This window comes from Lates calcarifer, linkage group LG9 (assembly GCF_001640805.2).
Source record: "Lates calcarifer isolate ASB-BC8 linkage group LG9, TLL_Latcal_v3, whole genome shotgun sequence".
Taxonomy (NCBI): domain Eukaryota; kingdom Metazoa; phylum Chordata; class Actinopteri; family Centropomidae; genus Lates; species Lates calcarifer.
Window position 1 is genome coordinate 5,674,081 of NC_066841.1, and position 27,771 is coordinate 5,701,851.

The 27,771-nt window shown below is 39.8% G+C and overlaps 1 protein-coding gene across 2 annotated transcripts in view; it reads left to right on the top strand.

The window, feature by feature from the left end:
• Positions 1-6,630: 6,630 nt before the first annotated feature.
• lpar1 (lysophosphatidic acid receptor 1) overlaps positions 6,631-27,771 on the top strand; it is a 46,473-nt gene continuing 25,332 nt past the window's right edge. Inside the window, exon 1 of one of the 2 annotated variants that reach the window (XM_018671769.2) lies at positions 6,631-6,784. The gene's annotated coding sequence lies outside the window, so the exon portion shown is untranslated. Of the gene's footprint in view, positions 6,785-22,483; positions 22,923-27,771 lie in introns of those variants that run through there. The other variant, XM_018671766.2, reaches the window with a different exon arrangement.

Consider the following 27,771-nt stretch of genomic DNA (forward strand, 5'->3'; position numbering starts at 1 on the left):
AATATCAGTGTTTATTGTATCATACTTTGTTTTATTTAATTTTGTGATCAGCAAAGTTGTAACCAATTAAGCATCACCAGGCATATACTGTACATATGTATCAAATCTAAAGGGGCATTCTATATTTAACGCATGAAGTTCAGTTAACTCGTTATGGGGAGAACCATTCAGCAGTTGTAGCAGTACAGTTGTTTAATGCCTTCTGTGGTTTTTTGAGGGAGCTTTCTAAAGCAGGAGAAAAATAACCCTGTTGATGTCATGATGTCGTCAACAAATTTATAACAGATAGCCCATGTTGCAGACTGGAAGTGTGGAGAGATGCAGATATTTACTAGACAGGGAGAATCTAAAAAGACACAGATTGGATTATGGGAAAAGTATGCTCCCGTGTTTTTGGAGCTTGACCCTTAAACTAAATGTTCCTTTTTTTCATTTTAAATCTATCACTTATGAGTGCCTCAACATTATGGAAATGCAAAATTAATTTGCTAGAATCCCACTTAAATATATATCAGAACAATTATTTGTAACAATTTGTGTACAATATAACCCTAACCATGCAATTAATCATATTTTATTTGCCATAGCCATGATCTTTCTTCAACTTTAACCACAGGATAGTTACCATGCACAACAATGTGAGAACCTGGACACTGATTGGACAAATGGAAGCAGAGTTGTCCAGTGTTTTGGATCCTATGTGACAATATTGTTTTTAATTTTGGTTCAAAACTTTGAGACTGTCGACCTCCAATATATTTATGTTTTGCTCATAAGCAACTGTCTGTCAGTCTCAGAAAAAAAGCTTAAAGTAAAATGACATTATTTTAGTCTACAAATCTTCTGATTTAGTATTAAAGACCGCTGTTCAAACCTTCTTTCCAAGATTTAATGTTACTTTGGCCACAATCTTTCCCTAACCTTATCCAAGTTGTGTTTAGTCAAACCTAATAAAACCCTAACCATAGTAGTGGAAAAATCTGACACAGTCACGTGAATCATATTATAATGGTCCTATGCATTTTGGAAGGCACTGCAGATAGTGGCATCAGATCAGAAAACATTCATACAAGTTTTATGAAGAAAATAGTAAATAAATATATTTTGTTGGTTAGTTTGGAAGCCTAACTAGGAAAATTTGTGCTAAAATATTCTGTACACAGAATCCCAAACACAGTAATATAAAGTAGATAAAGTGAAAATTGTTATACAGCAGTATAAGGCCTGTCATGTTACTGTCATACATCAGTGAAAATAAGGCTCCATTGTGTTATTTCTGACTCAGTGTCAATTTACTGTACACATGCAAAGAAAAACTTTGGAGTTATATAACTGATGTGTTTATTCAGTGTCTGTGCCCTTTTGGAGTAACATTACAGCAGGTACATGACAAATTTCCCTCTGTTACTTATTGTGGGAATGTGTTATATTGCAGCAAAAAGGTCAAATATTTTTATAAATTGTGCTCACAAAGAGAGGCTTCTGTGGCACGCACGCGCACACACACATGCACACACTCGTACACATTTCCTGTGCGACTTTGAGGGTCTCTGGTATTTGAACAGATGTGGGCAGACTGAGTGTGCCTAGATCCCCCCCCCTCACTGACCTGAACGTGCACTTCCTGCTCCGAAAGCTAACACCCAGAGAGAACAATCGTTGTCTGTACCCTCCAAACACATGCGCACACACACACACATACATACTGTGCACAAACACAGGCGGTCACAGACATGTATAAGGTCAGTAAGCAAGCCATAAACACACATAAAAACATATGCTTACAAACACACACACACGCTTACAAAGTGGTTAGTGTGTGTTGTTTTCAGGTTAGGTGGAAATGAGTGAACCAGTGTTTTCCTGAAGACATTCACCTCACATGTTTCAATGTATGTGCACATTTAATTAACCTTTCTCACCTAAACACAACAATTTTGCATAGATTTTCATTGGTTGAAAGTGTATTCATAATCTTGTGTGTGTGTGTGTGTGTGTGCTACATCAACTGAAATATGGCAATGTGATCTTGTTCTCAGCTGGGAGATGCTGAGTATTTTCTCTGTATGAATGTAATAAAGTCATTCAGCAGCACTGCAGAGTTCACATTCTTTACTCTCCAGTATGTGTGTGTGTGCTATGGGAACAGTGAGACATCAAGAAAATAAAAGCCGAGACGGATAGCTGAGGTCAAAGTATGAGGAGAGAGACGCACCAAAGAAAGAGGGGAAATATGAAAACAGCAGAGGAAGAAATTTGAGAGCTACAAAGGAAAAACAGAAATTGTCAGAAATTAAGATAAAATACAGTGAGGAAGAGGTGAAGCAGCAATTAATCTGGAATACAGAAAGACAAATTAAGAGAGAAAGATGTGGAGGAGGGGGGAAATACTAGAAACAGCAAAACTCAGAAATAAGGAAAGAAATAGACAGAAATTGAGAGAAGAAGGGAAAAAATGGAAACAGATGTCATGAACTGTAATCTGAATTTGTGCCAGTGTGGCAGAATAGAGCCAGTTTGGATAACAACTACAGGGGGAGGAACATATTAACAACACACTCTTGCATTAAAATGATACCACTTTTTTCCCCCTCCGTCTCTTCTTGAAATTAGATCTGAATAACTACCCATCAGGCATGAGTAAACGATGCAAGATTTAAAAATAGTAATGTGGTTTCACTGGTGAAAGATTGGCAAGTTAGCAAAGGGAAACTACAAAACATAAGCAATAAATTGTAGAATTATTACACTGAAGTTCATGTGAAATTCAAGTATATAAATCAGCCTTAAATTTGAAATCGATCGGCTCAGGGCTTGAAACGGGATATCAATAAAGCATGGCCGCAAACAGCTATCCAGGGCCCATGTGTAGCCAAGCATTTTATTTAACCTTGTACAAGGGGGATCAGCTTTGTGTCTGAAAAGCTATAACAAGGTCATAAAAAGATTTACATTAGCTGTTGTTACAAGAAAATGTCTTTTCCAAGAAAAATCTTTTGACATGCAGACAGTGTGAAATATTTCCAGCATTTAGCAACTGTGGTTGGTCTGGAGTAAGAGAAAAGAAGAACTGGACATAAAAAGCTTTCATAACTAGATGCACAATACGAGCGAGGCCAGAAGAGGTTTTTAGCCACGCTAGTGCCACGGCTCTGGAGATGGCAGTGTCGGTCAGTCCACTACTTTGACCCAGACTGTATTATCCAAACAACTACTGTTGTATTGCCATGATATTTAGCTTCATCATCAGATCAAAGACAGAATGGACACAGATATAAAGAACCCCAGACACTATGACTAACATGAATATGTGTATCTGTGCTCTCCTACTTAGTTTTCACTACATACACAGCTGTGGGGCTTTTATGGAAAAATGTCACCACTTTTCCAACCCTCCCCAGGAGGCAGGATACCTGGTTGAGTGAGACTGCCTTCCTGACTGAGAACATACACAAAGAATCCAGCCTGTGGCTCCAGCCCAGTTACTTTATTAATAGCACTCACTCATGTTTTGCATGTATATTGTCTAAATTGTGGCATTGAACTGTCATGGCATTCATTACAGCACTGGCATTTGTGTGGGTTTCACTGACTGAACTTGTCCGTTGCCAAAATCTTGTCGGTGTGTTTATTCTATCACACGGCCCCATAATATCAAATGGTATGTTGCCTACCAGCATCATGAGGATGGACAACATGGTGTACTTCTTTTTGGTGTAGCCGCAAGAAATCGACCAATCAGAAAAGCACCAGAAATTAAATGATGTAAATATCAAAATCATAAGTAAATCATAAGAGTAAAGTTGCTGCGGTCTCAGATGAATTGCGTTGACAAACTTTGTTCCACAACCGCTGTAGTAAAGTCAGAAAAAACACTATAAAATGATGAAGTACACAGCACAGTTGACTTAGACGCTGTTAATGACATTAACAGAGTGACTGCAGAAGAAAACGTGATTTACACAGACAATGCTTGCGTGTGTGTGTGTGTGTGTGTGTGTGCACATGCCACTGTGAAAGACAGACCGTCATGACATCACTGTTTCCACAGGAAATCATGTTTCCAAAACCCTGGTTTTCCACTCTGTAGCCTACCTCTCATACACAACTCACTTCTCTCACTCAGTTTCTCTCTGTCCAACACATGATACTGCATAGTGGCAGTGGTGAACTAAATCAGTTGAATTATGTCTCTCAGTGTTGGAGTTCCCAGAAACAGAGAGGGTGAAGTCATATCATTTTTACATCTACAGTTAATGATTTAAAGGAAAATTACAGTTTATTACAAGTTGGGTCTTGTTTTAATAGCCTTGGCCACCGTTCCGATCAGTTATGATAACACTGCTCTTTCCAAGTATACACTGGGATCTGGGAAAAGGGAGACAACGGTGAGTATAACTACTAAAAGAATGATGCAAGAAATTGGAATTTCCCTTTGAGGTATGACATTTCCATTAAGTCGCTTGTTCATTCCCACTAAAATCCAAACAGAAAAGGGAACAAATGGATGCTGGATCTAATTATTAGGTAACCATTATCTAATGTAACCTGCCAGGACTTTGGAGTGGAGAAAAAGATGAAGACAGGAATGTAAGAAGTGAGGGAAAGTGGAGGGAGAGATGGAAGAGAGCAGGTTTACAGTAACTGATGAGATTACGATAATGATAAATACAGATTGCAGCCTGGGACACACACACAGCACACTAATCGGCCTACACAAAAACACACACCTGCACACACCTCCCACACACTCTTCTACTCTAGCTTGATTGCACACTTGCACCCACACCGACCTCTATCTTTTACAGTGGTGTAGCTCATAGCACACATGCACACACTGCAGGCACAATCAGACATGCAATCACTCTGCGTCGATAGATGATACTGTGTAAACACTCAGATCCAAGCATCTGCATGATGAAAAAAAAAAAATCCCAGATCTCTGTGATGTGTGTGCAAAGTTGATACATGAAATCAAAGCAGAGCTTAGCCAGGCCTGCAATCACTGCATCGTATAATGGGTGGTTAGTGTATCATGGCGGTACTCGGGTGATATCTGGTTACTGTGTGATTCTGCAGATTCAAACAGAAAGAGAGGGTGTGAGTGAGAGAGAAGTCAGGTGGCACTGGAAAATTAGAGAGGAGAGCAGAGGGAAGACAGTGGTTGCTTCAAATTCGGCTAATTGTGCTTCCTCCTGTCCTTGCTCCTCCATCCTTCAGCCCATGACCCGGAAATCGATCTAGGTACGCCCTCATCTAAGAAGAGCTTAGAGTTTGGAACCACAGGTGTATCCTATGTGGATGTTTTTTAACAGTCAGCAGTGATTGGTCATGGGAAAATAACAGGAACTCCTAGGTTGCTGTGGAAATTGGATATTGATATTACTGCAACGCTTTAGATTTGACAAATAGGAATAACAGTTCTGACAGCGGTTCATGTTTATTCATGAAGTCCAAATCATGAATGAATGGTAAAAACATAGCTTCGTCTCCTTTTTCTTCTACTGACAAAAAACTTTTTTCTTTCTCTGTATTTTTTTTCCATTCCAAGTTCATCTTGGCTCATTCAGGAAAAATGTGGTCAAAATATTTGTGCTATACAGCCACAGAGTTACAGTTCGTATTACTACTATCAGCCTGTGCCTGAAAAAGACAGACTACTGTACTTGTAGCCTTTTACTGACATATTGTAGACTTTATTTAGAGAATTTATAGTTGCTTTGTTGCTCCCTTATGTCTCCTCTATTCTTTCAGTAGTAAAATTATACTTTTATTAAATCACATATTAAACTATGAACCTGACTTTTTCTTTACCTTCCTAAACTAAGGCCCCATTCATTTTTATCATTTTGAATGTTTCCCTTCAGAACTCCCACACTAGCCACATTTATGTACTGTATCTCTGTCAGTCAGATCACAAATCTGACCACATCTGTCAAGACTCCATTTACACTTCATCACTTTATGCATCTTGGGCAACCTAGTGACCTATATGGTTAGTTTGGAGGACTTCGGAAAATGGTGACCAGCAATCGTATCGAGAGGACGGGAAACCTTCAGCCAGTATAATGTCCTGTGAGAATCCGTAGAAAAAGATCCTGAACTTTTTTTTACAACAGATAATACTCAGACATGGAGGGAAATACAAGCTTAGAGACAGGGAGAGAAAAACAGTGAGAGATGACTTTGACAGGAGGGAACACAGTGTGTTTTCCCCCTGACCTCAGATTGAACCAGTGATGAAACCCTGACTGCCAAAATATTGCACATGACTATGACTTTACTTCTGCATCAAAACAATGATTTTAGGAGATAAAAATCTGATCTTAAGGAACTTTTTGATGCACAGAGCCCCTTCCTTCCTTTTACAGGTGTTGCTATAACTCCAGATAATAACATTCTTATCACAAAACTGATTAGCTTTAGGCAAAAGTGAACACGCTGTATGTTTTGTTGTCCCACTGAAAACTGAAATCTAGATCTAGTGATTATCTCATCTCTTCCAGGTCGCCAGGGTCTGGACCTCGGTAGTTTTTTCCTCTCAGGCTGATGTCTCGCATTATATGTACGTGTGTGAATACAGACATTTTATTTCATGAACGAATACCAATGCATTAGGCTAATCTTAGAGGATACTCTAATCCCAACAGTCAAAACATCAGAGCGAATTGTCTGCAAGCCCTACATTCGTATCAATCCGCCAAATAGAGCTTATTTCTCAGTGAGGAGCGCCCATACGCCCGCCCTGTCGTCTGATACTTGAGGGGACAACGTCCTACAGACTGTGAGTAACATTTTAGTGTATGCTAACCAGTGTCCTCTTTTTGAAAACCAAAATATGGTCACCCTAGATACATATTACCATTACACATTTACCGTATTCACGTATCTGTCTATTCACAACCTGTGGGACCGGTAACGTATAACGTACGTTATCCAGCTAATTAGCTAGCGTTAGCTAATTCATTCTGATGTTAGCTAGCTAGTTCGCTGGGCTTGTTAGCAGTGCTTAATTTGCTTGCATTAAAAATTCGCCAGAATGCAGGAAAGTACATGTCTGCTGCTTAAATTTTCCTACAAAAAGTAAAAAAGTACAGCTATAAAATAATCCCCCTCTACATATGCTTCTGGATCACCCTGTTTACATGCAGTCCTAATAATCTGGCAGGTTTAATGTGTGTCCTGGCGTTTAGCTGGCTTGCTATCGTGTCTGCAGCTCGCACACGAAGCTTAACGAGCCTCATGTTTACTTCCAGTATATCGCTGATATTGCCGGATGATATGACTGCGACTGTCATCCCTGGGTATATTAGGTCATCTGCTAAAACGTTTACTTATATACTAAGCATTAGATGTGCGGTCCCCAACACATGATTGGCTTAGCTGCTGGAGGCGTTGCTTCTTTCGCCTCCTGCCTGAGCCCTGGATCCTGATTGGAGCGGCACCTAATGCGGCCCCTCAATCAAACAGATGCAATTTGGGGACCGAAATGATAAACGTTTGGTCAGCCTGTCACTCGGCTCAGCTCGTATTCACGGCTGGTATCTTTTGTCTTCTTCTGAGCTATGTCGAGTTTGACGCCAAACGACTATTTAACTCTGTAAGCTCTGTGCCATCATATCGAAACTATCTGGGGACTGGGCCAGGTGTAACGTCTAAGAAGAGTTGGCATTATAAATACGCAGGAATCTATTTAACTTATGTACCTCATCTGAGATAAATATCTGTGTGAGTACCTTCAAATATCTAGGCAGGCAAAAGCAGGCCATAAAACAGTGGGGAAAAATAAAATAAATAAATATAATGCACTCCCATATCTTTTTCCATCTTATCTCCTGACCATCTAGAATTTGTTTTCTTGTCCTCCTTTCCTCAGCGTTTTAACACTCTTTGTTGGATCGTTGTCTCCAATTATTCTGTCATAGAAATGGATAGTATGCTTGGTTTTTTCCTTAATTAGCCAGAGGAGAGCTAATTGAATTAAATATAACTAAACGGTTCATATGTAAAAATCTAATAAGAAATAACATAACAGTAACACAAAAAGGTCTGGATGTGCAGCGACAATCATTGTCAGTGCGATGGTATGGTTGTAGTGAGTTAGTGTTTTTAAAACGGGAAAGTTGGCACATCTCATTCTCTCTTCCTCCCTGATCAGTTCCTCTGTGTTTGCCTTGGCCTAAAGACATGTTTTTATAGGATCTCTTAGCTTGACTCAGCTTTCTTCCTGTGTGTCTAAGTCCGTGAATATGCGTGTGCATCTCTATCCCATTTTTCTCTGTTAATCTGTGTCACATTGCTTTTACTTTTATTCACTTTTTCTCCATTTTTACAACCTCTGCTCCCTTTTTATTCCCTTTACTCCCCTCCTCTCTCACACCCTTGACATGTATTATTGGTTTTAAACAGTGTAATGTATATTCACATATCACTTCACTACAGAAGGCAGTCCCTAACACTCTGAACACATTTTAATAGTAATGTACACAATGTCAGTAGTGTACAATAACTTGCAGTATATTTTTACAAGGCATACTGTGCATTCCATACTGTAGACCACCAATATTTTTCTGTATTATGTGTACTAATTTAAATGTAAAATCTGGCTACTAAAAGAGTCATGCAGTGATATTCACCTGAGGGTTTTGATTCAAAAGAGATAAAAAAAAAAATATGGTTGTGAAAGAAAGCACAATTCTGAAAGGGCTTGAGACAGCACTATAAATACACGTGTACATGTTCAGTAACCAACATGCATACAGACAGACAGCAAGACAAAAACATTCACAATCCAAATAAACAAATGCACATGCAGAAACTAAAATACAGGAGGAGGATTTTCCTCTGTAAATAATTACATTAGAAATATGTAAATATATTATTGTAGCCAACAAGAATTGTTTGGGTCAAACAGACCTCCAGGTCAGGCGCTCTGCCTAAACATTGAGCTTTGCTGACCTTCTTTTCTAATTAAACAAACTTGTGTAGCCCAAGGACAAATACTTTTGTGTAGCTGGGGCTTTTTTTCCCAGATGTACAACAAGTGTAACTGGACAGCAGGGTACACTTAGGATAAACTAAAACTGCAAGAGAAAGGTAACCCTGTTTAAAAGTGGTTTAAAAACTAAACTGTACTATGAGTTTCTTCTCTGAGTGATTTAAAACACTGATTTGAAACAGGTCTTTTCTTTCGGAATAAGATACCTGACAGAGAGTAGAGAGTAGAGACAGCCTTATGTCACAGCTCTGCAAGTAATCTAAACTGAAGTTACTTCTGTGAGAGGATAGAAAAGCAGGGTTTGTTTTAGCCCTTTCTTGGCTTCAGTTACGTGTTTTGGCTCATTCCAGTTGCACCTTAGATTAATTTCAAGACAAAGTAGTTTACAAAAAGACATGACCTCACAGCAGAGGAACATGGAGGGTGACTTGCCAGTTCGAGATAATTCATTTCCAATGAATGACTCTACTAGTGTTGTACAATTTCTTTGATGCATTCCACTGTGATTACATTTTCTGTGCTGTACTTGTACATGTACTGACAACATACAGCTTGGCCTCAAACAAATGCAATTTTGCAAGCCCAGTTTTGAAAAGGTTAATGTGACACTTATGTGCATTACATCCTGTTTGAGTTAGACTAGTTTTAATATTTGTTTAGTTCCATCATACAAACTACACTGTCACATCTCATCCCTCTGTCTAAGTTTATGTTTGTGTATTCCTGGAGTTCCAGTTGTTGTTTCTTGTTTTATTTTGAAATACTCATCTCATGTCTCATTTCATATACTTAACTTCCTCCCCTCATGTGTTTCCCACCTTTGTGATTACTTGCTCCTCTCTAATGTGTTTCACCTGTGCCTAATTGTCTCCTCTCCTATAGAGTATAGTCTTGGTGTTGCCTTTGCCAGTCTGTCTTGGTGCCAATGTGTGTCTAGCAATCCAGCCAGTTTCCTCATGCGCTCTTTTGTGTGTTCAACCAGTTTTTCTGTTGTTTTTGGACCCTGCTTTTTGCCTAGTGTTTTTTGATACCTCTGTCTGATTTTTGGCTAGACTACCTGTGTAGCAAACCCTGTTCTCAAGTAAACATTTTTATCTTGTCAGGACAAGCCACACAAGCAGAACCAGCAATCATTGTTACCAGTGATCGGGCAAATATGCCCAGTCTTTGCAACTAATTTGGACTTGGACTCCAAGTCAGATATTTTAGCAAATGTAAAGTACTGAATGTAAGCGTTGTACCATTTCTATATCTCATCTGCCCACCCAAATGCTCTATAAATATCCTCTGAGTATTGTTAATAACCAGGAGACCTGTGAAAGAAATATGACCCACCGGAAATGCTCTTGATAGGGATCCCAAGGCCCATCTGGCCCTCTACTGAATTTTGCTATAACCAGTCCCAGTCCCTGAGGTGTTTTTTTCTCAATGCTGAGATATAACTTTATCTTGAGCTGGTCCCATGTGTCAAAGAACATTTACTACGTACAAAGCAGAAACTTTCTGAGCTCCCCCTGTCACCTCTCCTGAGTCTGTATGTGTAAATGGGGATAAGGCAGCAGGTAAAGTCATTGACTTGCCTCAGAGTGTCAGAAAACCCACCGACAGAAAGAGCTAACCGGCTCATCTGACCTTCTGACACACAAACACTGAGACATATGCTCTCTCTGTTTCTGTTTCTCTTTCTTTCTCTCTCAGACACACTAACTCTCCCTTTCTCTCTGCATCTCACACACACTCTCATGAGAATGAGTGACATTCTCATCATGGCTTTGACGGTGGGTGATCTGCTGTGGTTGACCCCTTATTGAAGTCGGGTGTTAAATGTCACCACTTTGATGTAAAAGCACAGCAGCTCCTGTGTGTGCATGTGTGCTCTTACACATTCTTAACATGCCACAAAAAATGTCACACCACTGACTTACATACATGCCCTCTCCTTCATAAACCATATATTACGGCAACCCCCAAACCTCTGCTACCAGAAGACACACACACACACACACAACTTACCTGTCTAAACTTGATATTCATCTCAGTAAATAGTTTGTTTTCCATCTTTTACTTCTTTATACCATTAACTTCCAATATAAACAATATTGGTATGTATACTGTAATCTGTGTTACATCATACTTGACAGTTCCACTGAACAGACCAGTTAATCTGATAGCATTGCATCAGACTATGATTTAATTTTCACCAGAAAATTCTGCGTGTTAATGTTTGTTCCAGGACCAGGCTTGGACAGTTTCAGTATGAAGGCACATTGCTTTCTCTGAAACCGCTAGTTGTTAATATTGAAACTCTCTTGAGCTGTATCCATTAATGTTTTTAAGTTCATATTAGATTTCTTCTCATATCAGCTCATTTCACATCTATTCTCATCTCATGCTTCCTACATGATATCTCTGATCATATGTCATATTTATTTTATGTCTTGTCTCACATAATTTGTCATATCATATGTAAAAAGCTTAAGGGATACTAATTGTCAGTATAGGCATATACATTCAAAGAAACACACTAAAGTTTTTACAGATATGGAATGTCTGGGAACCTGGAATAAATGTCAAGCTGGATTGAACTAAAGAGACTGAATTAAAGAGAGCTGAAATGTGACTTTGTTGAAACAGACAAGGGTTTCTTTTACCTCTATGGGCAGGGACCATTTCCTCTCCCCCACCCCCCTTTCCCTCCCTCCATTTCTCCTTTTTAAGGTCTTTATGTCTTTCTTCTCCTTCCTCCCTTATTTCTCTATGCCATCTCCCCCTTACTCGCTCTCTCTCTCTGTCTGTCACATCTCTCCCATGCTGTGGGACTCACTCTTTTGGGATTCTGGCATAGGAACTGAGAGTGTGTGTTTAATCCACAAGTCCTCTGTGTGTCTGTGTATGTGTGTGTTAGCCAGAGGTCCTGTGGTCTTTGTGACTTCAAAGCTGAAACCAGAGTCTCTCCACAGTCTGCAGCTTCCCTATAAATCACACTAATCATACTGCAGGGGAAACACACATACGTATACACAGCCACAACAGAGAGAGAGATGAAAGTGAGAGTGAGACCTTGATGAAAAAGACTGTAAAGAATATCAGATAGAAGAATAGAAAATATTGGCAGGTACAAGGGGAGGAAGTGGAAAGAAAGATAACTGAATGTGAGAATGCAGAGAGGGTCAGAGTGGACTGAAAGAGGACATTCTGGCAGAGGTGGAGTTGAAAGAGTTGAGTAACAGCAGAAAAAGGACAGTCTTTCATTGAATTTGCCATAGCATAAACAGGGTGTTGCCAGCCAAGCCTGTTGTGAATTTATTTTTGTAACGAGATTCTCTCCCTTATATATGCAACTATGCAGTCAAATCAGATAATTGCCCTCTTTCCCCTCTTCCTCGGAAAAACAGAAAGCAGATGTTTTCTTTTTTTGTTTTGTTTTGGTTTCATTTTTGTTTTGCTTGAATTTTTTTTTTTTTTCTGTGGAAGATGATTCATCTACATGCCTTTCACAGTAACGTTTTGCTTCACATTTTGGTTCATGCTCCACGTATGGTTACAAGACCTGGAGCTCCTGACGTGCTACAACGTGCAACACTAAGCATGAAAACTGCACAGGAAAGAAAATTTACCAAACCCACAATTCCCAGTATTGCTTTTTTCCCTTTGTTCTGCTAGTCTGGGACAGAGATGCACCACCATTCTCAACTTATTTCTTTATTTCCCTTGTAACTGAGCTTTCACTGGATTTTGCCATACAAGCTGTTGAAAATTCTGGTTCTCTTGTCAGGAGGCCAAAAGTCTCCAGTTGTAAAGTCTTTGACACTTACAAGATAACGTCAGTGACCTTTGCTCCAAGTGCCTTCACCAACATGCAATAGCCTACTCTTGTGGAAGTGGAAAAAAAACTGTTGAACTTAACTTGCTCTGACATACTGTTGTTGTTGTTGTTGTCACTATCACAACCATAAAATACTTTTTTTTCCAAAAAATATATGGGCCATTACACGAGGCACAGAGCCCCACCTGAGGGCACATAGTGACAGTATAGCATCTGGTTTTTACATTTTTCCAAATAAATTTGAAAAGACACAAGCTCATACTTGTTTTTGAAGAGTTTGTAGCAAAGAATAAGCTTTACACTTGAATGTCAATTAGATCCACTGCCATACTTGCTAATAGTACAGTTAATCATAACTAAGACAGTATGTTGTCAACTTTTGAATGTCGACAAAAGCAGGTACAGCCATGAATATAAATGTTGTCATTTATTGTTTGTCACTGATGTGAAATTGCAGACCAGATCTTGAAAGCAGAAGATCCAGGGGTCTGAACAGTGTATTATCTGAGAACCAGAGGTGCATTCTCTTGGCTTTTAATATAATATTGACTAATAATACAAACAAGAATTTACTTCTATTTTACAAGGTTGTTCCTTGCAGTCTGAAGACAATGACTTTTGTTGGTTTTCTTACATCAAGATAACACATAAATTTGGGTCAGCATCCCAGCACGCGCCTGTGATGGAGCCTTTTGAATATTCTAGCATTGCTGTTGGCCTGTCCAATAACGACAAAAGGGATTTTGACAGAAAAATTGATAAGTACTCAAATAATCTGAAAATGTGTCCATATTGATTTCTGACCTGCAGGTTTGCTTAACTGTTAAGCTGTTTAAGTTGGACAAGACATCTGTGTGTTTTGAATAATATACACTGTGTGTGTGTATTTCTACCATCTAGGCAGCTGGCCTACACTACTTGACTGTTGAGATTTGGCTCAATATTCTGTCCGTTATTTAAATTCCTAGAAACAACTTGACCTGGGATTTTGTTTGGACAAACTTATCCTGGACTTGTGCACACTGACAGATCTCCAGCTGCTGCTGTGGCTCGAACATGGAGTTTTTTTGTTTTTTTTTTTGAGCTGATTATCTCTAACGTGGAGTTTTAAGGGCTGATTTTCTTCACACAATGCCTGAGAACCGCAGCAGTCAGCAGAGCATCACAATGGGTGGTAGCTCGACATCCTCCCTTTAGCCATTAAAACAAATAGCTCTTTATCCAAGAATGTCTGCGTGTGTGTGTGTTAAAGAAAGAGAGCCTTCAGGAGAGACTGTGTGTCTGAGTAAGAGCAGACATGCATGTGTTTACCTGTTTCTCACATAATGATGTGAGTGCACACATTTGTATGCAATTCAGAGTTAACTGTAGCCATGTCAACTGACATCGAGTCCATATCTGATATTTATACATCCACTAGTAACATGGCAATATATATTTTTTTAAAAGAATCGTACACCATACTTATATTAATAAATAAAATGAATACGTCATTCAAGCTGCTATAGTCAAACCAACAAACAGAAAGTTAACAACTAGCCAGTGAACACAGTGGAGTATTTAGCTGCTAATGAACCTGATATTCTTCTCAGGAGTTGGTAGAGAGCAAAACAGACCTAGAAGAAGAATGAATATTGTACTTGGATTCATCAGGTATAGATGCAAACAGGGCTCAAAATGTTGCTCCATATCTGCTCAATGTGTAAATAGGCACGTGTTTGATAAGATGTAAGTTTGACAAAAGAATTTAAAAAGTGATATGTAATATGTCAGTGTTGTGTTTACAACTGTTTTCTCTGCCCCTAATGCTACATTATTATTGGAGTTTCTAAGGAACTATAATTATAACAGTATAAACAAATACTGTAAATATAATATTGTGGTTAACCATATCTAAATATTCATACAGATGCAGGCATGAAACAAAGAAATAAATGCATTGCATTAATGAGAACATTGTAGATAAGACAGAGATGTCTAGGATGTTGACAGACATCTGCAAAATCCAATTGAAATGTCCAGATAAAATCAACTGTAAGGAAGGACTGGATGCATACACAGGAAACAGAAGATAATAGCATGAGCTAAAAAGGTAGAGCAGAGCAGGAAAACAAAGGTGGCAGAGTGAAAGATGAAGAAGACAGAGAGGACAGAGACAGGGAAATGGACACCAAAACAGAGAGACTATGTGAGGGTTACCACAGCCATGCCACTGAGTGGTGTGTTTACATGGTACCACATCACTGGGCTTTTAACCACAGACGTGGCACTGCTCAGTGTGTGTGTGTATGTGTGCAGCTGTGTGCATGTGTACTCTCTGTTACTGAAACACTGACCGCACACATGCCTGCGGGTAGAGATTCAATATGTTTCAATACGAACCCTGTGATTTCAAACTGCAAACGTAGTTTTAATCAAATTGTTGGCTAATTTAGTTTAACAGACAGGTGAAACTGGAACCAAAATCCCTTGTATGCCCGTGTCAATACTCATTGGATTACACTACTATAAATCTCCTCACTGTTTTCAACTGAAATCCTTTTTTTCATCTGACAGTAGTTACAGTAGACAATAGGTTAGAATTTACACCACCTCAGCAAATGCAAAGATAACATTTTTCTACTGCACACACCAGGTTTTAAAACAGCTGTTTTGAAGAGATGAGTAAATCACAATGATATTGTGACAGAAAGAAACACATCACAAGTAACCCTGGCAGTCTGAGGCACTTTATAAGAGGGAAAACCCAAGAGAAAAAATATGTGACCATTTTTGTTTAGGGTTTTTCTTCTTTAAGCATAAGAAGAGAGAAGAAGAAAGAGAGACAGGGGGAACAAGGGAGAATGAGAGGCAGAGAGAACAAGAGTTGCAGGGAATGAAAGGATGGGATTAGAAAGAAAAACATTAGTGGAGTGCCGAAAGGGCCGGGCCATGGGGCAAGGAAAGGTTATGAGAGGAATGATGTAGTGAGAAATTTAGAAAAAGTGTGAAAAGTAGAGGAAAATATATAAAAGTAAGCTGAGTTGGCAGGAAAGGGTGGAGGACCAAAGAGTGAAAGCAGATAGAGAGACAGGAAGGAAAAGGAGAGTTGGCTAAAGAGTGAGGTGCCAGCAAGCGAGAAGGAGAAAGAGGGAAGAATAAAGGAAGGAAAGGGAGGGATCAAGCCAAAGAGAAAGGTAGGTGCTGGCCAGGGAGGGGATGGAAGGAGAAAGGAGGAGGAGAGAAGTGGGGGGATGGACACAGAAGAAGGTAGAGGTGGGGGGTTCTTCAGCTGCTTTCTGAGGGAAGCAGTTGAAGGTAATTGGTTCCTGATGTGAACCTGAGCTTAGTTCTCCAAATAAAAGGCCTTTCTGTCAGCTGTAATGGCTTTTCCATGCTGCACTGCTCTGGTGGGGGCTACGTTAGCATCCTAGCATAGCTCACGACCTGCTTTGAATTAGAAGGTATGCAATAATACAAATGTACCCACTGTGATGGCCTGATTAGCATCATAGGTCAGGGACAGCTTTGAGAGAGAGTTTCTGCAACAAAGCAATCTAACCCAGAGGCTAGATAAGAATCCTGGCATAAAACTATGGGCTGTAAGCTGTGCAACAGTATACAATACAGTGTGGATGACTGTAAAGACATTACACTCATGCTGCTTAGAATTACAGCAGCATCAAAGCATAATCAGGGTGTAATGAACGGATAAAAACTACCTAGCAAACTAATGATTAATACCACACTCTTAATCTAAGAGAAGATTATCTTATTTTAGCATTAATTAAGCTACCAGACAACCAGCAGAGTCACCGCTCACAGCCTATATTTTAGCCAGTTTTTAGACTTTGGTTTTTGCATGGATTAAAAAACATAATTTTAATTTGAGGACATAAGAGGTTCTGGTATAAATGGGTGTGTTCACCTTTGGACTGAGCCAGGTTAGTTGTTTCCCCCTGTTCCCAGTTTTCATGCACAGCTAACAACTGGCTTGTAGCTAAAATGTTGAGCTATTCCTTTAAAAAAAAACAGTTTTCAAGAGTAGAAACTGCTGGCTTAGTGCTGATGCAGGTCCAAGAAAGAGGGAAAGATACAGTTTCAAATTCATCTACATTACTGGGGACATGTTCTTAGTGAGAGTCCGAGCCACTACAAACACCAGACCTCGCTGACCTCACCGACTCAATAACAAACAGCTGTCACATAACAGCCCTGTGTGTGTTTGAGTGTGTGTGTGTGCTCATTTAACCATGCCTATTTGCCTGATTGCCTCTTTCTCTGTGAACGACCGTGTGGCTGCGTGTTTGCTTACCTGGTTGCATGACAGCATCTATTTGAGTGTATATGTGCGTGTGTCAGCATTCACATATTGTACACATGATGGATTAGGGTTGAAGATGTGGTCCACTGGTGGGAGAAAAAGAGAATTGTTCATCTGGTCGTGTTGTCTTTTCTGCTGATAAAAAATAAATTAGGGCCATTATGAGTATGCTGTAATTACAGTACACAGGTGATGATGGGAACTGTGTGTGAGTTAAACTGAACAACAGCACAAAAGTGCTTGGCTATTTCATATACTAGATAACTTTTTTCATTAATACAATTTCCAAAATTTTCTTTTTAAATTTTTTTTATTTTTTTCCCAATGTTTTGGGGAAAAATGATTTTTTTGATTTAACTTAACCAGACATAGCAATTAAACTTTCTTTCTCCTTTTACAATGACATTCTGGCAATGATGACAACACTGTGCGGTTTAGGACCCAGTAAACCAGTATACAAGAGTCCATTATAAAAGGAACACTTCATCACTGATACAGTCATTGACAAAGAGAGGCCATTACCATGTATCATCACCTGAAAGAAAGGAAGTCACCATGGCTAATCTGTCATCTCCATCTCATAACTCTTTTCTACCCTGACAACAAGAGAGAGAGAGAGAGGGATGCCGACCGTGACACGAGCACACACTGTTACACAGTGTGACTGTCATCTGGTCTGTGTATTTTAGACTGTCAGATAGTAATCATGACAATAAAATCTCTGAGTCACTGGAGCAAAATAAGGGAGAGAGGAAAGAAACAGCAGAAGTTTGGAGAACCTGGAGTTTACGAAGATGTATGCTAAATTTGGAATTTATTTATTTTACTAAATGATCAAAGTCTCCCCCCACGGACAGGAAGTCCTATCTTTCAACATTTGTAAATTATCCATTTTGTAGCTTAGTACCCAAATAATGAAGGCCAGTAAAGTGCTGCAGAAACTGCTTATTGCTCAATAAACCTTATGAATTGATCATCCAGTGCTTCCTTTCCTTCTGCACTTGTTTTTCCGAGTACCTGACTGGCATTTATTTTTGGTCTGTCTGATGACATTCTTTGAAAGACTGTCTCATTACTGTTATTTTGTGGAGGCTTTTCATATCCAAGCATATTGTATTGACATCAGCAATAGGTCATGATCACTTCTTTTCATGCTCCTACCGAAGAGTTTTGTTTACTTTGTGATGTCATTCATCTCAGTGCCCTTGGGCTGTTTATATAGCCTTTTCTCTCTTCTCCCCCCTTCCACTTTTTTCTTCCATTTCCTCTGTTTCACCCAACCTAACCCCTTGTTCTCTTTCACTCTCTCACTCCACTACTGAAATTCGAACTCTCCTTTGAAACCCCTGTGCCTCCTGCTCCTTCTCTCTCCTTGTCCAAACCTCTTAACCCTTTCTTTCTGTCTAATTTAATTCGCTCATTGTTTAATTGGGTTCAATAGATTGAACCTGTCAAAGTGATTCTTACTCGCCCTCTCAGTGCTCAAAAATCTACTGCTGGTGCTGGGGTTGATCAGCAGAGCAGTCCATGCTTAAGGACCTTTGTCAGCTTAAATACACAAATTTAAAATGTCAAGCCTCCCTTATCTACATCACTAAATGTCACATGGAGAGGGAGCTGGCCAACGGGCCTTTTAAAGGCAAGCGAGACTGTATTCCAAAGTGTTATCACAGTTTACTAGCTAGATATGGCACTTCTCTCTAGAGGCTTACAGTATTTAACAACTTTACCATATTACTGTCCACAAACACTGAGCTATCATTTCAGATACTTTTTACTACATTTTGTTTTTATTTTCCTCTACAGTCACATTCTGTTAGGCTGTACTTAGGTGATGCTTTGAGCTAACTGCCAATAACCAAAATATTGGACAAGTTAAAAATTTCATGATGATGGCGCTAGAGGAAAAGTCAGAGTATTTCTAATGTTATTAGGATTGATCATTAAGGCATTAGGAATACCTGTGTCATTGTACCAGTGGATGGCAATCCATTCAATATTTGTGTGTCAACCTGCTGGTGATGCTAGAGATAGTCAGTCATACGTGTGTTCCCATTTACAGACTGACAGACTCCCGATTAACATGCAAACTTTTCAGCATGTGTTTGCTTCCTACAGAACCTTCCAGTATTTGTGAAATAGTTTTATCATCCCTGCTCTTTGCTTCCATTCCCACAATTATGTTGGTTTGTTTACTGCAAACACCTCAGTAAAAACAATTCTTGTGGATTGCGTTTACTGAACTAGTCAAGTCAATTTTATTTATATAGCACCAAGTTATCTCATTGCACTTTTCATTTGGTGCAGGTTTAAACTGTACTGCCTCATGATACATGTGTCTTAAGTAAATGCAGTTTTTTTTTCTGAGGTGGCAGGACCATTTTTAACCCTTAAGTGACTTTAATGGCAGAACCATCAAGAACTGAAGAACACAGGTCCAAAGCACACATTTTAGCAAGAATATAAACTCTCTCTGTGTGTGTGTGTATGTCACAACAACAGAATTCATGTGACGACTGAGAAGAAAAAGTACCAGAATTTTTTGGCTGCACATCATGTACTGTATGCTACAGTTTTTGACCCACCCTTGTACAATCATAAGACCATCAGGACACAGCCCAGTCCAAATACACACCCATGCCAAAACAGCAGTGGGAACCTTGCTGACAACACTCTGAGCTGTTACTTAATGACTCCTTGTTACAGGGTGACTACTGCCAAGCAGAAGATGATGCTTCTTAGCTGCACTCACCTAAGCAGCCCCTGATTTTATACTATTTTAACATTATGATATGATTGAAGATTAGATTTACTTGTTTAAAATTGGGTTTTGGTTGTAGCCAGAGATTACTGAGTCCATCTTCAAAAATAAATCCCAAATAAACAACATATACACTACACATACATAGCTGCAGGCAGATGTAAGTTTGTACGTCTGAGTCTCCCCCTCGTACAGTAGGTGGGATTCTCCTTTGGCTGGCTAGTAGATGTTTACTTTCCACAGTGGGACACCAAGGTTTAAATTTGGTCTGTTAGATTTGTGTGAAATAGAAGAGCTTCTATCACAACAAGAGCACAAATGTAGCACAGCGGTTATGCAAGTATTTTGACAAATCACTCAAAGCAAACAGATTTCCCCATCCCTGGGATCTGTGTGGTTCCAGTCATTCCTCTCCCATCCTCGGGTGTGCCAGGCGCACACACAGAGTACAGCATGACTTTCTGTTTCTATCATCGAGATCAAAATCATGAAAAGTAATTTTCCTTTTTCTCCCTTCTTTTTCTCCACATTATTTTGCCACGCGCTCCACTTTAAGGGGCAAAAGAGAACCACAAGGATGTGTGGTAACCAATAACTATGAAAATCAATGTGGGTGGCAGAGAAACTCAATACAAGATACTGAGGTCATGCTGAATTTTGTGGTAGTTACAGAGATGTGAGAGATTTCCATAATGCTGGGATCAGGCTATGTGACATTTATGTCTTTTGAGACAGTCACTAAATCAGATTAGGTAATCATGGTACCTTAATTCTCATTGTGACTTTGCCAAGAGACATGTCAGACTGTGCACTGAACATATAGTTTACAGCTTTTTGCAACCCTGTCTCCTGGAAATTATAGATATTACTAAATTGTTTGCATTACTTTGTGGTGACAAACACATTCACTGGATTATGTTCAGAGGCCACATTCATTTGAATGAAGAGCTACTGCACCAGAGTCACAGCGAGGTTGCTGGGGTGAATGGAGGGATGGCAGGACTGTGATACCAGTGCCTAGGATTTGCATCCTGCCTCCTGTCTGTGGTTAGGTTTAGGCAACACAACACTTTGGTTAAGGTTGGAGTATGATCATGGTTTTCCAAAAATGCTGCTAACCCTTTACTTTCTGATACTGCCCCCATTGGTCATATGCTAAATTGCATCTCACAGGTGCACAACATTCATGTCTGTGGACCAGCACTCTCAAAACACAGGGAACCCAGTGTAGCTGCGATGTATTTCAGTGATCTCGTGAAAAAGGATGAGATGGATAGTTGGGACCACAACGCATGTTTTACCAGCAGTCAGTGTTGGTTTCTTTTAACCATGAACATGATCTTTCCCCAGCCTTTATCAGCCACTTCTTGTAAATATAAAATATAGAGAATAATGGTTGTTTTGGAAAGATGACAAATGTTCTTTTTTGTCATTTACTTTGGAGGACAAGCATGAAGCAGCAGGGTGACAGGCAGGAGAGGCCAGAGATGTCTTCCAGGACCATGAAAGTCAATCACAATGGCATCATAGATGTCAAAGGGTGTAAGGGGGCAAAATTCCTGACACGCTAGCCTTTGCATCCATACTTTATAAGGTCAGATGTGAAACTTCCATTATGATGGGATAAAACGACAAATTGTTGTTAATGTTTCCACGTCTGCTTCACTGGACAAATTCCAGGCTTTGAAAGGTGACGTTTGACTGTGGATTCTGTCCTGCATAATGACTCTTGATGTATGGGCAATATTTAGAGGAGGGCGATGAGGACATTATCTTGCTCTGACATCATTCCTAAATAGACTTCAGTGTAAATGACATATTTAACTTAATAGGACAAATGAGAAAATGGCATATTGTTCACAGTGTATTGTGGCTTTAACACTCCATTTCATTCCACAGCCGTGGTGGTTGGTTTACTACAAACACCTCTTTAAGTGTTCACAGATGGTGCAAAGTTGGCAGACATAACTGTCCCTACCAAAATACTTTCTCATAACCTGAGAGCTTCATGTGAGAGGGTCTGAACTTCTCTTGGACACCAGCACCCGCAGACGGGAGGAAATATTTCCAATATATTATGTGGAGGGTTAATTGGTAAGGAATACAATATGTCTTTGAGTCCCTCAGTGTCAGTCTCACGCTCTCTTTTTCTCTCTGCTTCACTCCACCCCTGTCTCCCTTCCCGTCTCTCTTAACAAGTTACTGAGAAAAAAAAATGTGTTTCCAATTAGGCGCTGAGAGAAAAAGAACAACTCTACTGCGAACACTACAAGAAATGTCTCTGGGAACGCGGCATTTACATCTTAAAATATGTATATTTTTTTCATAAACTAAGTGGGGGAATGGCATTTGGGGTAATAAAAGAGGACGTTCCACCTGTCTGTAGTGTTGACATTTTACTTTTAAAAAGTCCTACAGCTGCATGAGGCTCAACAAATTCTTAGTTTTGTTTATTTGCAATGAAATTCAACTTTTACAAAATACAAAATACAAAGTAAAATGTCATTCTATTTAATTTGGACATTTTTTGCAGTGTGTGTGTGCGTGCATGCGTTTGTGTGTGTGAGTGACGTCATGTGCAGACAAAGGTCCTCTCCTGAGGAGTGTGTGGGGCAGTCGGTTGGTCAGAGTGTGTGTGTGTGTGAGAGAGAGAGAGCTCGGTGGAGCCGCCGCGCCAGCGCAGAGAGGCACGGAGACGCAGCAGAGCATCAGGGCGTCCTCATCTGGGGGAAAAAATAAAATAAAAGAACTTTTCCCAGTAACACAGCGAGCTACTGGTGGGAAACAATCAGAGGGAATATTGCTTTACTGCACGGACATAAGATGAAAGGGTTACCTGGTTGTATATTGGATTCGGAGTCTTGCGTTACACCGCTGCGACTTTGACACAAGAGCTGCGCTGGCAGAGTCTCTAGGAGTTGTCTGTTAGAGGAATTTCAGGCACCACGGATCAAACTTGAGTTGGACATCCAGGAACCAGTCAGGGAGTAAGCTAAACTACCTACCTACTGCTCTCACTGGGAAAGAAAACGCTGTAAGTATTTAATATCTCACCCCGCTCATTGAATGAGACCGTATAAATACACATTTTGATCCATATAAAAAGTTTTTTCTTTGGCTCTCTTCAGCGTGTCTCTTATGCATGCACAATGTGGGCATCTTTACATAATCAAAGTATACCTGCCACGTAGACGTGGCGAGAAAGCATTAGGTTCAGATAAAGGCTTTGATGGCATTAGCAGATGCCTGAATGCGCTGTGCGCACCGTTATTTCGATAGGAGACGCTCGGTTGTGCGCCTATAGAGGTTGGGACCGAGGACGCGGCTGGAATAAAGGACATGTTGCGCCAGAGCTGGGCTCTTTATCAAACTCTGGGATTGGTACAATATTTGTGGAAGGGAGTGAGCGAAAAAAAACAAGGGGGCGTTAGGTCTGGGAGTAAAAGTTTGACATCTGTCTTGATTTTCCACGCTGATCTCTATTCAGAGAATGCGTTTGGAATTTTCTTTAGTTTTCTTCATTGAATGCCCCCCAAACGTACCCCCCACCCCTCCTCCTGTGCTTTGTAAAAGCAAGTGATCCGGCATCAGTTCTCCACGAAGAAACACGTGTGTTGTCAGTATCAGTTATTACTAAAACACGATGAGCAGGATAGCAGCACACTGATAGCCCTCAAACATTTCTAGTGGTGTTGGCATCTTCCCAAAGTATACGCCTTGATGCTGTCTACTACAGGCAGGAGTCAATGCACTGCACTGTGCTCTGGACTCAGGCCCTGGAATTCAACAGTTTGATGAACTAACTTAACTTCTCGCCTAACTGTGTTAAAGATATGACAGTGGTGAAAATGGGGATGTGGATGTGCTATAAAACAAGATCAGATATTAGATGTATGCATGATTGTCAGACATACAGGAAATATCAACCTACCCCTCCTTCACTGAGCATGCAGATACTCAGAGTCAGATTTGAGCAGAGTGCATGGGATTATTTAGTTACTGTCCATATGCGACAGAAAGAAGACATGGTTGGCTAAGTCTGTTTAAAAAGTCAAAATTGGCAACAATATTTCAACATCTAACATTAGTAGGCCTGACATTCCGGCATCTGGGATACTTGATCCCTGCATCTAGTTCGGGTTCTGGCCAGGTGCTTTCTGTCGTTCATGAATGGTTAGAGTCATGATAAATCATGGAAACAGGCGATGACTGTTTTTTTTTTGTTTTTTTTAAGTCATGTGAAAGGTGCATATGGAGAGCATTATCTCTTCGGAGTTGTTTACTCTGTATTAAATGTGCAGGAACCAAATGTGTAATGTTGGTAGGGTGGTGTGAATGAAACTGAAGCTGTGCATTGTAGATAAGAAAAAGCCTTGTGCAGTTCAGGAAGTTTTTTTCAGAGGCCACAAATGCTCTGATGGCTCTTGTGGGGGTGCATGGCGACTCTTGGTGAAGAACCACATCTTAAAAGCCAATTTATTTCTGCCCAGCTAGCGACGCTCGGGCGAAGCTGTCCAACATTTTGGCTCAAATCAGAATACCTCAATAACTACTGACCAGGCTGCTGTGAAACATGGTATTTGGTGTCCACAGAGGAGAATTTATAATCTCTCTGGACACTCTTAACATTTCATTCGAAGCAGGTCAGGTCGTTTGACAAACACTGTAGTGTGTTAGAATGAAACTATTGGTCTGATGGCCTTGAAATGATTATCATTATATATAGTATTTGTTGCTTCCATCTCACAGGGGTGGCATAGAAGTAAAGTTTGGTAAAGTTCTCATCTGTCTTCTGACAATGTAGAGCTGGTAAAGTTGATTTTGGTCTATTTTGGTCATTACTTGACCTTTCCTTTACTGCCTCCTTTAGAGCTAATTATCATCCTTGTTTACAAGAACAAACAAACAAAACCAAAAGGCCTGATTACCATGAAATTTGCTGTGGCTAGTCATTATCTCCACAGGGTCTTTGGTGATCTTTTTTTTAACTGACTGTGAAGCTCTACTGTAAAAAAGAAAAGCCATATGCTCCCTACTTGCTGTCATTGGCCTTTTGATGTCCCCTAATTAATCTGGGGTTCAAATGGTGAGCTTTTGGGCGTGCATGTGTGTGTTTTTGTTGAGTGTGTTTATCTGTGTATTCACAAGAGAGAGTGAGGACACTGTTTATCTATCACACACAAACCTCACAAACCTCAGGGGGTCTTTGATGCTGTAGTGACCTGTGAGGAGCATTTATACTTCTAAAGATAGATCAGCTCAGTGGCTTTCATTGCCTCCTTACTCCCTTTGCATGTAAACCAGTCTGCGGGAGAATGGTTTAAAGTGTCAGAGGTTGCTCTGCTGTTAGATTTAATGAACTATATTTTACTTCATGTGCAGTACGACCTAAGTTTCCACAGCGTCTCTCAACTGACTTTTAATTTATGGATCTTCCAAACTCTCCTGTATCTTTAGTTTTGGTCATGTGACTCAGCTGATAATCACACTCTGTCACCATGGATATGACACACCAATGCTCCAATTCTGGGAACAGGATAGTTCTCAGGAGCTCAGCGGTTTCCTCAGTAACCAGTGAAGCAACACGGGTCTATCAGTCCTGAAAGTCCCGACTGATAGATTTCATCCAAAAGTTAATCCCTAATTTATGAGATGCTGAAAAGAAAATCTGAAGGGATAACTTGATGCTTGTGACTTCTGACCTTCTTGTTCAAACCAAACAAGTCTCCCACAGCAAAGACTTATCGTCTCCCGTGACGATGATTGTTTTATGTTTCCCCATATGAGCTCTGACATCCGTCAAAAGAGAGGGTCCCTGAAACATCTGTGTTGTGATTACTGAAAGCACACTTTCTCCTCCCCCTCATCTAAGGACCTGAATTCCACCCATTCTTACTCCCAATGTCCAGATTGCTTTCACATTCATGCAGGTAACAGAGTCATGTTTTGTGGGCAACTAGGGCAAAACTTAATTGTAGATTCAAGCAATAGTTTTGACAGCTATAAAAATATAAAAAGATACAACAAATGTTACAAATAATTGTATTGTCCTAAGTGGTCTATGCACTGACACGCTTGTTTGTGGAGATTCCTAGTACTTCCTTCTGTGGGATTTCTTGAAAAAAATTAAAAAATATATATTTCTTCTTTTCATATTGCATCTGAGCTAGAGTGATGCAATCTGTAGAATCTGGCTCCAATAGTGTGATTTCATTTGAAGATGACTGAACACACCCAACAATGAACAGCAGAGAATCCTGACACGGATGCCTGACACACAGGGGTCGATGCAGTTCCTGTGTCATTTTAGCTTGGTTTTAGTTTGTAGCTTACATCTTGTAGGGGTTAGTTTTCACACTTCACCTCTGTGACAGGAAGCTACAGAAGTGACAGAAACTATCAACCACAACCAAAAACAGTGGAACAGTGGTAGACAGAACAGTTCTCAAATGCTTCAAACCCACTGGAGTCAATAAAAGACTAGAGCAGAGTAGACATTGTCATAACAGATTAAAAAGTTGTTTGTTAAATATATTGTGTAGACAATCAGTACCTTCAATCAGTACCATTAAAATACAGCATTGTGGGGTGGGAATACAGGACACTTTTATTTTGGTGCAGGAATTTTTTTATACAAAGAGCCACTGATATACAAAAATGAAGTATATGCAAAGAATGTCATGACACAGAAGAGAATGTCATTTTTAGTCTGTGGCTCCATCAGGACAGTCTAGAGTGTATTACACTTTACTGTTTGAGGTTTCCTGTTGTGTGATTATAGTAGTGACCGTGACACAACCCGTGATGAAGCACTTTGTTCTGGCTGTCAGTCACTTGTCATAATTTAATTGATTTTTGGCAGACATGTTCTAAACCTGTGTGTTCTATTTATGTTTTATGTTTTCTTCTATACATATTATGTACAGTATATGTTCTACCTATGCATAAGAAGTTGCAAGGAAGCAAATTTTGTCTTCAAACTCACTCCCACATCTGTCATTTTAGTTCCAGTCATTGTATAAATAAACTGTGGTTTTTACAGGAAGCTGCCCTTGTCAGTTTGGACGACACTGCAGCCATTGCGTGTGTGTGTGTTTGTGTGTCATATGAAGACCACACTTTACCATAGCATTTTGAACATCACCACCCAGTGTGGGAACTGTAAGATTGAAGGGAAACTCATTGTGTGTTACAGTAGTTCACTTAACTTTTTTACCTTACAACATCCCCTCACAGGCTACATTTGGTGTTACCTTATTTCATTAATCCTTAGAGAATGTGATGGAGAGTTGTTTGTAAGCTAAAAGATAAGTTAGTCGGCTAGTCAGCTAGCTAGAAAGTAGAGGTGAGTAATGAAAAATGAGTGGAAAGTCATGGTAGCTTTGAATGCAGTATTTGCAGTATTTGATATGTCCAGATGGCTGAGAGAAATGGAGGCAGACGCAGAGAAAACAAAAAGATGATGAGAAAGAAATGAAGAGAAAAGCGGGTAGACACATACTGTTTCTGAGGTCTATGCATGCTGATTGAGCAACTGTTTCCTCTGCAGGTTCATGCCCACTGTCCACAATCATTAATGTGCATATACAGCTGCATTGTCGTCTTTTTAGGAATTGACCCTGTGGTCCAATCCTGTAGCACTGTAGGAATATTTACAGCAATCACACTGGAAAGCCACTTGGAAATTTGTTATAAACTAGCTAAACCCATGAGAGATTATTTACTGTGTAACATCTCAGAGATTGTGCATGTGCATGTACAGTTGTGGACTTCCAAATTGTCATCAATTGAAAAGCAGATAAAGAAAAGTAAAGATTATATACCCATGTAAGTTAGACAAAGTGTGACAGAGTGACCAAAAGTTCTAATCAGCTGATGGTCAC